This window comes from Neophocaena asiaeorientalis, unplaced genomic scaffold, assembly GCF_003031525.2.
Source record: "Neophocaena asiaeorientalis asiaeorientalis breed wild unplaced genomic scaffold, Neophocaena_asiaeorientalis_V1.1 scaffold293, whole genome shotgun sequence".
NCBI lineage: Eukaryota > Metazoa > Chordata > Mammalia > Artiodactyla > Phocoenidae > Neophocaena > Neophocaena asiaeorientalis.
Window position 1 is genome coordinate 3220368 of NW_020173920.1, and position 12841 is coordinate 3233208.

At 37.0% G+C, this 12841-nt stretch overlaps 1 protein-coding gene across 2 annotated transcripts in view; it reads right to left on the reverse strand.

Annotated features, from left to right (window-relative positions):
- Window positions 1–12841, reverse strand: part of ACAP2 (ArfGAP with coiled-coil, ankyrin repeat and PH domains 2) — a 150290-nt gene that overhangs the window by 75008 nt on the left and 62441 nt on the right. The gene's annotated exons all lie outside the window — the stretch shown is intronic.

The following is a 12841-nucleotide window of genomic DNA, read 5'->3' on the forward strand; positions in this document are numbered from 1 at the left end:
GGGAGGCCCCCAAACCCAAAAAAAAAAAAAAAAAAAGTAGAATTCAAAAAGTTTAGGAGGAACAACTTTCAACTTGCAGATGTGTTTAGTGCTAGTTATTGACTTTAAAAGGTGGCTTAGTTAACTGGTGTTCTAAATCTGATGATCTTATTTCAAACAATCCTTGATATTTTTTTTTTTTTTTTTTTTTTTTTTTTTTTTTTTGCGGTATGCGGGCTTCTCACTGTTGTGGCCTCTCCCGTTGCGACTCCCAACCACTGCGCCACCAGGGAAGCCCAATCCTTGATATTTTTGACAATTAACATGTACCAATAATCTTTATGGATTCAAAGTGTTGCAAACAAGAGGTTAAGAATGAGTCACTAGGGAGTCAGTGCTATAATCTGAATCCAAAAATAGAATTATTAGAAGTGGGTAAACGGAGGGCTTCCCTGGAGGCGCAGTGGTTGAGAGTCTGCCTGCCGATGCAGGGGATGCAGGTTCGTGCCCCGGTCTGGGAGGATCCCACACAACTTCTACGTATACCTACAGAAAAGCTTCATCATTATTTTATTCAAAATCCATTCAATTTATTACAGAAAATTTAAGCATTACATGTGTCAATGAAAGAAAAGGAAGAGCAGCCCCACTTAATGAATGATTGCTCCTTTAAGGTATAATTTAAAGATATGTAATTATTTAAATTCTAATTACAAGTGATAAAAGAGTTTCTGTCAATCAGGAGGAAAGGGCAATAAGTGCTCATCTGCCTTTCACTAATATGTCTACCTATGCAGACAAAGTTCTCATCAATGACAATGGCCAAGAATTTGAAAAGATCATCAATTTTTAAATCCTGATCAGGAATTGCTTGAAATCATTTCATGCATAAGACTATTTTTTTTAAAGTTATGTTCAGGGAAGCCAGCTCAAGTTTCTCATTAAAATATTTTTTAAATATATGGAAGTGTTATACACACAGAGAGAAGAAAAAGAAATAGAAGGAATACCAATTGGAAAAGAAAAAGTAAAACTGTCATTTTTCAAATGACAGGATACTATACACAGTGAATCCCAAAGATGCTACCAGAAAACTACTAGAGCTAATCAATGAATTTGGTAAAGTAGCAGGATACAAAATTAATGCACAGAAATCTCTGGTATTCCTATACACTGATGATGAAAAATCTGAAAGTGAAATTAAGAAAACACTCCCATTTACCACTGCAACAAAAATAATAAAATATCTAGGAATAAGCCTACCTAAGGAGACAAAAGACATGTACATAGAAAATTATAAGACACTGATGACAGAAATTAAAGATCATACAAATAGATGGAGAGATATACCATGTTGTTCGATTGGAAGAATCAACATTGTGAAAATGACGCTACTACCCAATTTAAATATATGGAAGTGTTATACACATTCAATACGTAATATCTTTCCTAACACTTTAGGTATTATTTTAACATAATTCTATAAAAATAAATTATTTATTAAATATTTATTAATTATTTAATGTAATTCCATAAAAAGGAAATCTAAACATTTTTCACCAACACCCAGACAGGACATGACACCTTATGTCCCCTAGAAGTTTTCTCCAGTGTCTCATACAAATACAACCATCAGTTTCTACCTGTGCCATGAGATGAGAACCGTTGGGAAGCACTGAACTACTATATTCTCACTACCTAAAACCATTTGTTGAGCGAATGAGTAGACAGCTGTAATATGGAAAACCAAACTCACAAAAAAACAAAACAAAAAGGGTCATATATTTTCACAGAATTTTATGCAGCAATTCAACTTCAAAACTTCATTCAGCAAATAATCAAAATAATATTCCAATTTCCTTATACTAACAGCAAATTAGAATCCAAAAGAGTCATCAGCGACGTTACAGAAACAGAGCTCTAAGTTCCAGGAAAACAAAGTAGTCAAATCAACTCTAGTACATAGTAGAATGTAGCATATATGACCTGCTCTGGAAAAGTTATGAGTTGGTACCTTATAAAAAACATATGAGTTAAACAGCAACCCTAGGAAGTTCTCATTCTGTAAGGAATAAGGAACAGTACTATCCATTTTTACAGAGAAAATAAATCACAAAAGAATCCAAATAATTTATTTTTTAAATGACTGGATAATCTAAACCCAATCTATGTTTAATCTTACTTGGCTAAAAACCCAAATGGCTACATTATTTCACACATTTATTTAAGCCCACAAAGTTATTCATAAATATCATCTCTGTAACACCTAGCCTTTTATACTGATACAAAGTTATACACCAAGACTTAAGTGTTATGAGCTTTGCTATAGAATATAAAGCAGATTCCAGTGTTTATTACCTTTTAGAAAGCAGTTTGTCTTATCCTATAAAGTCTCCTTTATCCTATAATACTATGTAATTAAAATTTCACTGAACAGAATGCTACTAAAATAAAGCATTTATACAACTAGGCTTTCCCACATTTTTAACAAATGACTCTGAGATCATATTTAAATCTTATAATAATTAATACTTTATAATTAAAAGTCATCTAATAAAAGCTCCTTCATTTTACAGAGGTGGAATGCAAAGCTTAGAAAAATTAAATGACTTCCCCAAGGTAAGAATTATCCAAGTACTAAGGATATAACAGTAACCAAGATATGTGTCATCCCTATCTTTAATCTAGTTGAAGTATACAGCGTTATGATGGGGGAAGAACCTTTGCCACAAATATAAAGATTGTGATTCGGCCTTCCCTGGTGGCACAGTGGTTGAGAGTCCACCTGCCGATGCAGGGGACACGGGTTCGTGCCCCGGTCCGGGATGATCCCACATGCCGTGGAAGTGAGAGGCCGCAACAGTGAGAGGCCCACGTACCGCAAAAAAAAAAATAATAATAATAATAAATAAAGATTGTGATTCAAGTACAAAGAGGTCACTCCTACTGAAAAAACTAAGGGAAAAGTATTTGTTAACAAGAAACAAAAAGGCCAGGTAAAGCACAGAGCATAGCAACTATATAAAAGGCAAGAAAATTAAAAGAAACTAAACTACGGTCTCATAATTTCATACCTATAGCTATTAGTAGAAAAATTTCTGAGATGCTGTAAAAAGGAATATGGGAATAAAATTAGAAAGGCACTAGACATCTGGGTGTAGTATCAGAGCTCTCCTATATACATATATATAAGTATACATGTAAACACACACAAGATCACCAACCTATAGCATTTAGACCTCTAGGCAGACAGGCAGACAAATAGTGATCTCCTCTTAGTTTGCAAATTATCTTTCTAAACCATATTAAGCATTTCTAAAGAATATTAAATACTTTTGTCTATTTGTTCACTGAATTTTCACTGATTTAACACATCTTTATTCATTTAATGACTAAAAAAACATTACAAGCGTTGTCATAATCTCAGTGTCCTCAATCCTGCCATGAGTAACTCCTTCCCGCCAAGGACTCTTCTAGGTGGTAGTAACAGAGGTGAATACAACAAAGTGCCTACAGTCATAAAACTTAGAAAGGAACAGACAATAAAATAAGTACACATATTTAAGAATATACATGGTATGTGTGTGCGCACGCAAAAGGCAGGGTAAATTGATAGACAGTAACCATATGGTGGTCAAGGAAGGCTTCTCATAGAGGCAGTGATCTATTAAAGTGAGGGAGACCTATAGAAAGAAAAGCAATATCGTAAGGAAACAGTCACACGTAAACGTGGAGGAGGAACATGCCGCACCGAACAGACTGCAAGTACAAAGGCCATAATATGAGCATTACTTTGGCACGTTCAAAGAAGAACAAAGAGCCCAAGAGGCTACAATCGGACAGAGAAGAGAGATGAGATCAGAAAGTTATCAGCAGGAGCCTCATCGTATAGGGCTTGGTTAGGATTTTATTCTGAGTGTAACAGGGAACTAGAACAGGAGAGTACTGTGAATTAATTTATATTTTTAAAAGTTCATTCTGGCTGCTGTATACATAACTCACTATATTTAGAAGGGCAAGTAAAGAAGCAGAGATCAAGTTATATAATCCTAAACAAAAGATGGTAGTAGTTTAGACTTGGAGGTGACAGAGCAACTATTTATTATAGGATCTGGGGTATATTTTGATAATGTGTGGGATATGGAGTATGGGGGGAAAAAGAAAAGTCACAGAAAGAGGTTTCAAGGATGAAAATTGCTAAGACTGCACAATAATTTGCTTACTAAAACTGTTTTCAAAATTATAGCCTTTATGGTTGGTGTGCCAGTTGTTTACTGGCTTTCACCACTACATCACCCTTCCATAATCTCCTCCTCTATGTTGCCAGGAGCTAGAAATCTGCAAAGCTATTTCCCAACCCCCCTGCAAGCCAAGAGGTTAGGTTCTGCAAATAGGATCTGATGTTAGATTAAGAGGCAGGAGATAAGGAGAAGCCACTTTCTTTTTCTGCTTCTGTTCTGACACAGCCATTAGTGAGCAACTGAGCTACTCCAAATTTCGGCAGCGTCAGTGACCAATCTGAGGGTGTCAATGGGACTGCAGGCTCCGAGGCTCTTGCAGCCACAGCAAGCAGGCAAGCCCTGACTTCCTGGCTCGGCAACAATGGCAGTGTTCTCAAGAGTGCAGTACTTAGGAGCTCTAGCACCACCACTTCCACCCTTGCTCCTGCAACCCCTAAGGACAGTAGCTCCTTCCTACGTTGACTAATCTCTAGGCTTTTTTTTTTTTTTCACTGTGGCTTTTTGCATTCCTACAACCCTTCCAACACTTTGTAACCAATTCACTATATCAAAACCCTTCTATAAGAAATACCGTATGTGGTTTCTGTTTTCCCGAACGGATACCAACCAATATAGTAAAGGAAGAAGTTTCACTCCCCAGGATCTAGCTGCACATATTTTGTTCCTCATCACAACACCCTTACACATTGGTATCGCAAGTTCTACTATTCCCCTTTTATAGAACAGTAAAATGAAAAATGAAAGTGATTAAATAAACTGACCAAAATTATACAGCTAATAACAGTGAAGCCTAAACTCAAAGTTGTTTCTATCTAAATTCTATGCTCTTTTTACAATGTTAAAATTAAGAAATATCGATTGCATTCAATTTTACAAAAGGAAAAAAAAAACCACATTATTGGAATCAGTTCAGGAAACCAGCTGCACCTTAACAGCACTAGCACTAAAAAGACCAACCGCTATCCTCTTGAAGCAAACTATACTTAGATACCTTGCTTCAAACAAACCTCATTTTTAAAGACTCAATTTACTCTAAGAGAATGATTTATAAAATACTCTGAACTTAAGTTTTCTTGACAGGACAGATTTCAACATACATTTAAACTATTTATTTACCAGAAGTTTATCTTACTCATAACTTTTCACATATAAAACTATAACAAAAAGCAAAATATTCTTATATAAAGCAATAATATAAGACTTACTGATTTAAAGAAAATATAAGAAATAGGATTACTACAAAGGATACTATATTACAAAAAAATTTAACCTATTATGTTAATTTAAAATCAGTAACTTAAAAAAAAAATTTAATTCTCATTATATTATACTTTTTAAGAAGTTTGAATCCCAAAGGTCCCTGATTTAAAAAGAAATCAAATATACTATACACTAGCATCCAAATTCAATAGAAGGCAAAAAGAAAATTAATAAGAGGTCATTAAAAACAAATTGGTGCAAAATATCAGAGCTAAAATCATAAAAATATCAGAAGAAAACAAAGGGATTAATCTGCGTGATCTGGAATTTAGCAGTGGATTCTTGGATATGACCCCAAAAGCAGGAGGAACAGAAAAAAAAAAAGATCAATTGGATTTCATCAAAATTAAAACTTCTATTTATTTTTATTTATTTATTTTTGGCTGTGTTGGGTCTTCATTGCTACGCGCAGGCTGTCTCTAGTTGCAGCGAGCGGGGGCTAGTCTTCATAGCGGTGCGTGGGCTTCTCACTGCGGTGGCTTCTCTTGTTGCGAAGCACGGGCTCTAGGCGCACAGGCTTCAGTAGTAGTGGCACATGGGCTCAGTAGTTGTGGTTTGCAGGCTCTAGAGCGCAGGCTCAGTAGTTGTGAGGCATGGGCTTAGTTGCTTCAAGGCATGTGGGATCTTCCTGGACCAGGGATCAAACCTGTGTCCCCTGCACTGGCAGGTGAATTCTTAACCACTGTGCCACCAGGGAAGTCCCAAAATTAAAACTTTTAGAGAGTGGCCAAGATGGTAGAGTAGAAGAACCCTAAGACCACCTCCTCTCACGAACACACCAAAATCACAACAATCTGCAGAACCACCATCATTGAAAAAGACTGAAACCTACCAGAAACGATTCTCTACAGCTAAAGACATACAGACAGAACCACAACAAGACTGGTAGGAGGGGTGCACCTGTGATATAATCAAATCCCATACCCCCCGGGTAGGACACCCACAGACTAGAGAATTAAATTACAGATGTTCTCGCACAAGAGTGAGAATGCTGAGCCCCACATCAGGCCCCCAGCCTAGAGGTCTGGCACCAGGAAGGAGAGCCCCCAGAGCATCTGGCCTTGAAGGTCAGTGGGGCTTGACTGCAGAAGCTCCACAGGACTGGGGGAAATAGAGACTTCACTCTTAAAGAGCACACACAAAATCTCAGGTATACCAGGACCAAGGGCAAAAGCAGTAATTTGATAGAAGCCTGGGCCAGACCTAATTCTGGTCTTGGAGGGTCTCCTGGGGAGGCTCCTGGGTGACTGTGGCCCACCCTGGGGACACAAACACTGCTGGCAGATGTATCAGGGAATATTCAGATGTATCAGGGAATATTCATCTGCGTGAGCTCTCCTGGAGGCTTACATTTTGGCACAAAGACCTGGCCCCACCTAAAAGCCTGTAGGCTCCAGTTGCTGGGACACCTCTAGCCAAACAAAAAACTGAGCAAGGACACAGCCCCATTCATCAGCAGACAGGCTATCTAAAGACTTCCTGAGCCCACAGCAGCCTCTAGACACACCCATAGAATGGCCCTGCCCACCAGAAGATTAATACCCAGCCCCACCCACCAGGGGGCAGGCACCGGCCTCTCCTGTCAGGAAGCTTGCAGAAGCCTCTAGACCAGTCTCACCCACCAGGGGGCAGACACCAGAAGCAAGAAAATTACAGTCCAGCAGCATGTGGACCAAGTCCACAAACACAGGCCAGACACTACCCTGGACCAGCTGGCCCCTAGCCCTTGTGACAAGAGGGGAGTGCACTGCTGGGACACATAGGACATCTCCTACAGAGGGCCACTTTTCCAAGGTCAAGAAACTTAACGAACCTACCACATCCATAAAAATACAAATAGCAATTTACAAAAAATTAGGTGACAGAGGAATATGTTTCAGACAAAGGAACAAGATAAAACTCCAGAAAAACAAAGTGAAGGAAGATAGGCAATCTAACCAAGACAGATCTTGTTCAGAATAACAACCATAAAGATGATCAAAGAATTTAGGATAAGGGATGCACAGAGTGAGAAATTAGAAGTTTTTAACAAAGAATTAGAATATATAAAGAACAGCCAAACAGAATTAAAGAATACAATAACTGAAATGAAAAATACACTAGAAGGAATGAATAGTAGACTAACTGAGGCAGAAGGATGGATCACTGAGCTGGAAGACAAAATAGTGGAAATCACTGTCCCTGAACAGAAAAAAGAAAAAAGAATGAAAAGAAATAAGGACAGTTTAGCAGACCTCTGGGACAACATCAAGCATGCTAATATTCACTTGATAGGGGTCCCAAAAGGAGAAGAGAGAAAGGGCCTGAAAACATATTTGAAGAGACAACAGCTGAAAACTTCCCTAATCTGGGGATGGAAATAGTCACCCAAGTCCAGGAAGTGCAGAGAGTCCCATACAGAATTAACCCATAGAGGAATACACCACAACACACTGTAATCAAAATGACAAAAATTAAAGATAAGAGAGAATATTAAAAGCAACAAGGGAAAAGTAACATACAAGGGGACTCCCATAAAGTTATCAGCTAGTTTTTCAGCAAAACTCTACAGGCCAGAAGGGAGTGGCAAGATACACTTAAAGTGATGAAAGAGAAAAACCAAGAATAATCTACCCAGCAAGGCTCTCCTTCAGATTTGATGGAGAGGTCAAAAGCTTTACAGACAAGCAAAAGCTGAAAGAATTCAGCACCACCAAACCAGCTTTACAACAAATGCTAAAGGAACTTCTCTAGGCAGAAAAGGCCACAACTATAAAGAAGAAAATCACAAAATGGAGAAGTTCACTCGTAAAGGCAAACATACAATAAAGGTAGGAAATCATCCACGAACAAAGCTAGTAGTAAGGTTAAAAGACAAAAGTAGTAAAATCATTTGTATACACAATAAGCAGTTAAGGGATATAGAAAACAATTTGATGCAGAATATAATATCAAAAACAGTGGGGCTTCCCTGGTGGCGCAGGGGTTGAGAATCTGCCTGCCAATGCAGGGGACACGGGTTTGAGCCCTGGTCTGGGACAAGATCCCACATGCCGTGGAGCAACTAGGCCCATGAGCCACAACTACTAAGTCTGCGCATCTGGAGCTTGTACTCTGCAACAAGAGGCTGCAACAGTGAGAGGCCCACGCACCACGATGAAGAGTGGTGCCCGCTCGCTGCAACTAGAGAAAGCCCTTGCACAGAAACAAAGACCCAACATGGCCATAAAGAAAGAAACAAACAAACAAATAAGTGAATAAATAAATAAATTTTAAAAACAAAACAACAAAAAAAAACAGTGATCGTGAGGGTAGGAGGGTACAAATGCAGGTTATTTAAAATGTGTTTGAAATTAAGAGATCAGCAACTTAAAACAAGCATGTATAAATACTGACTCCTATACAAAAACCTCATGGTAACTGCAAAACAAAAATCTATAATAGATATACACACAAAGAAGAAAAAGGAATACAAACATAGCAGTGTTTGTTAGAAGAGAAGAGAAGTCATCAAATCATAAGACAAAACAAAAGAAGGGGAAAAAAGACCTATAAAAACAAATCCAAAACAATTAAGAAAACAGCAATAGAAACAAACATATTGGTCATCATCACCTTAAATGTAAATGGTCGAAATGCTCCTACCAAAAGACAGAGACTGGCTGAATGGATACAAAAATAAGACCCGTGTATTTGCTGCCTACAAGAGACTCACTTCAGATCTGGAGACACATACAGACTGAAAGTAAGGGGATGGAAAAAGGTATTCCACGCAAATGGAAATCAAAAGAAAGCTGGAGTAGCAATACTTATATCAGACAAAATAGACTTTAAAATAAAGACTGTTACAAGAGACAAAGAAGGACACTACATAGTGATCAAAGGATCAATCCAAGAAAAAGATATAATTGTAAATATATATGCACCCAACACAGAAGCACCTCAATACATAAGGCAAATGTTAACAGACACAAAAGGAGAAACTGACATTAACACAATAATAGTGGGGGACTTTAACACCCCACTTACATCAATGGACAGATTATCTAGACAGAAAATCAATGAAGAAATACAGGACTTAAATGACATACAGACCAGACAGACTTAATTGATATTTATAGAGCATTCCATCCAAAAGCTGCAGGACACATTCTTTTCAAGGGCACATGGAACATTCTCCAAAACAGATCACATGCTGGGCCACGTAGCAAGCCTCAGTAAATTTAAGAAAACTGAAATCGTATCAAATATCTTTTCTGACCACAAGGCTATGAGGCTAGAAATCAACTACAAGAAGAAAAACGGCAAAAAAACACAAACACATGGAGGCTAAACAATATGCTACTAAACAACCAATGGATCACTGAAGAAATCAAAGAGGAAATTTTAAAATGCCTGGAGACTAACGAAAACAAAAAAAGAACCAACTATCCAAAACCTATGGGATGCAGCAAAAGCAGTTCTAAGAGGGAAGTTTATAGCAATACAATTCTACCTCAAGAAACAAGAAAAATCTCAAACAAACAACCTAATCTTACATATAAAGCAACTAGAGAATGAAGAACAAACAAAATCCAAACTTAGTAAAAGAAAAGAAATCACAAGGATCACAGCAGAAATAAATGAAATAGAGACTAAAAAAACAATAGAAAGATCAATGAAAACTAAAAGCTGGTTCTCTGAAAAGATAAACAAAACTGATAAACCTTTAGCCAGACTCATCAAGAAAAGAAGGGAGAGGGCCCAAATCAATAAAATCAGAAATGAAAAAGGAGAAGTTACAACCAACGCCACAGAAATACAAAGGATCATAGGGAGAATACTATGAGCAATTATATACCAATAAAATGGACAACCTAGAAGAAATGGACAAATTCTTAGAAAGGTACACTCTCCCAAGACTGAACCAGGAAGAAATAGAATATATGAACAGACCAACTACCAGTACTTAAATTGAATCAGTAATTTAAAAACTCCCAAGAAGTAAAAGTCCAGAACACAATGGTTTCACAGGTAAATTCTACCGAACATTTAAAGAAGAGTTAACACCTATCCTTCTGAAACTATTCCAAAATACTGCAGAGGAAGGAACACTCCCAAACTCATTCTATGAGGCCACAGTCACCCTGATACCAAAATCAGACAAAGATATCAAAAAAGAAAAGTATAGGCCAATATCACTGATGAACACAATGTAAAAATCCTCAACAAAATACCAGCAAACTGAATCCAACAATACATTAAAAGGATCATACACCATGAACAAGTGGGATTTATTCCAGGGATGCAAGGACTTTTCAATATCTGCAAATCAATCAGTGTGATACACCACATTAACAAATTGAGGATGATCATTTCAATAGATGCAGAAAAAGCTTTTGATAAAATTCAGCATCCATTTATGATAAAAACTCTTCAGAAAGTGGGCACAGAGGGAACCTACCTCAACATAATAAAGGTCATATATGACAAACCTACAGCTAACATCATACTCAATGATGAAAAGCTGAAAGCATTTCCTCTAAGATCACAAACAAGACAAGGATGTCCACTCTCGCCACTTTTATTCAACATAATTTTGGAAGTCCTAGCCACAGCAATTAGAGAAGGAAAAGAAATAAAAGGAATCCAAGTTGGAAAAGAAGAAGTAAAACTGTCACTGTTTACAGATGACATGATGCTCTACATAGAAAATCCTGAAGATGTTACCAGAAAACTAATAGAGCTCATCAATGAATTCAGTAAAGTTGCAGGATACAAAATTAACATACAGAAATCTGTCGCATTTCTATACACTAACAACCAAATATCAGAAAGAGAAATTAAGAAAACAATCCCATTTACCATCACATCGAAAAAGAATAAAGTACCTAGGAATAAACCTACCCAAGGAGGCAAAATGAAAAGACAACCTACTGAATAGAAGAAAATATTTGTAAATGTTGTGACCAACAAGGGATTAATTTCCAAACTACACAAACAGCTCAATATCAAAAAAACAAACAACCCAGTAAAAAAAAATGGGCAGAAGACCTAGACATTTCTCCAAAGAAGACATACAGATGGTCAAGAGGCACATGAAAAGATGCTCAACACTGCTAATTACTGTGAAATACAAATCAAAACTACAAATGAGGTATCACCTCACTGTGGTCAGAATGGGCACCATCAAAAAGTCTACAAATAATAAATGCTGGAGAGGGTGTGGAGAAAAAGAAACCCTCCTACACTGTTAGTGGGAATATAAATTGGTGCAGTCATTATCGAGAACAGTATGGAGTTTCCTTAAAAAACTAAAAATAGAGTTGCCATATGATCCAGCAATCCCCCTTCTGGGCATATTTCTGGAGAAAACTCTGATTTGAAAAGATACATGCACCCCAATGTTCATAGCAGCACTATTTACAATAGCCAAGACATGGAAGCAACCTAAATATCCATTAACAGAGAAATGAATAAAGAAGATGTGGGGTGTGTGTGTGTGTGCGTGTGTGTATATATATATATGCACACACACACAACAGAATACTACTCAGCCACTAAAAAGAATGAAATAATGCCATTTGCAGCAACATGGATGGACCTAGAGATTATTAAGTGAAGTAAAACAGAGAAAGACAAATATCATAGGATATCACTTATATGTGGAATCTAAAAAAATGATACAAATGAACTTATTAACAAAACAGAAATAGACTCACAGACACAGAACACAAACTTCTGGTTACGAAAGGGGATAGTGGGGGTGGGGAGAGGGAGGATAGCAGTTTGGGATTAACATAATACACTCTACTATATATAAAATAGGTAAACAATAAGGACCCACTGTATAGTGAAGAAAACTATACTATCTTGTAATAACCTATAATGGAAAGGAATCTGAAAAAGAATATATATATATGTATAACTGAATCACTCTGCTGTATACTTGAAACATAACATTGTAAATTAACTATACTTCAATAAAAAAAATTAAAACTTTTATGCATCAAATAACATTATCAAGAAAATAAAAAGACTACTTACAGAATGGGAAAAATTATTTATATATCATATATCTGATAAGCATGTAATATCCAGAATATATAAAGAATTCAATTTAAAAAAACTTTAAATGGGCAAAGGACTTAAGTGGACAACAATGGTAACAATGGCAGAAGAAAATACACAAATGGCCAATAAGCAGATGAAAAGATGCTCAACCAGATTGGTCATTAGGGAAATGCAAATCAAAACCACAATGAGGGACTTCCCTGGTAGTCCAGTGGCTAAGACTCCACACTCCCAGTGCAGGGGGCCTGGGTTCAATCCCTGGTCAGGGAACTAGATCCCACACGCCACAACTAAAAGATCCCACATTATTTCAGTAAACTTTTACAAAA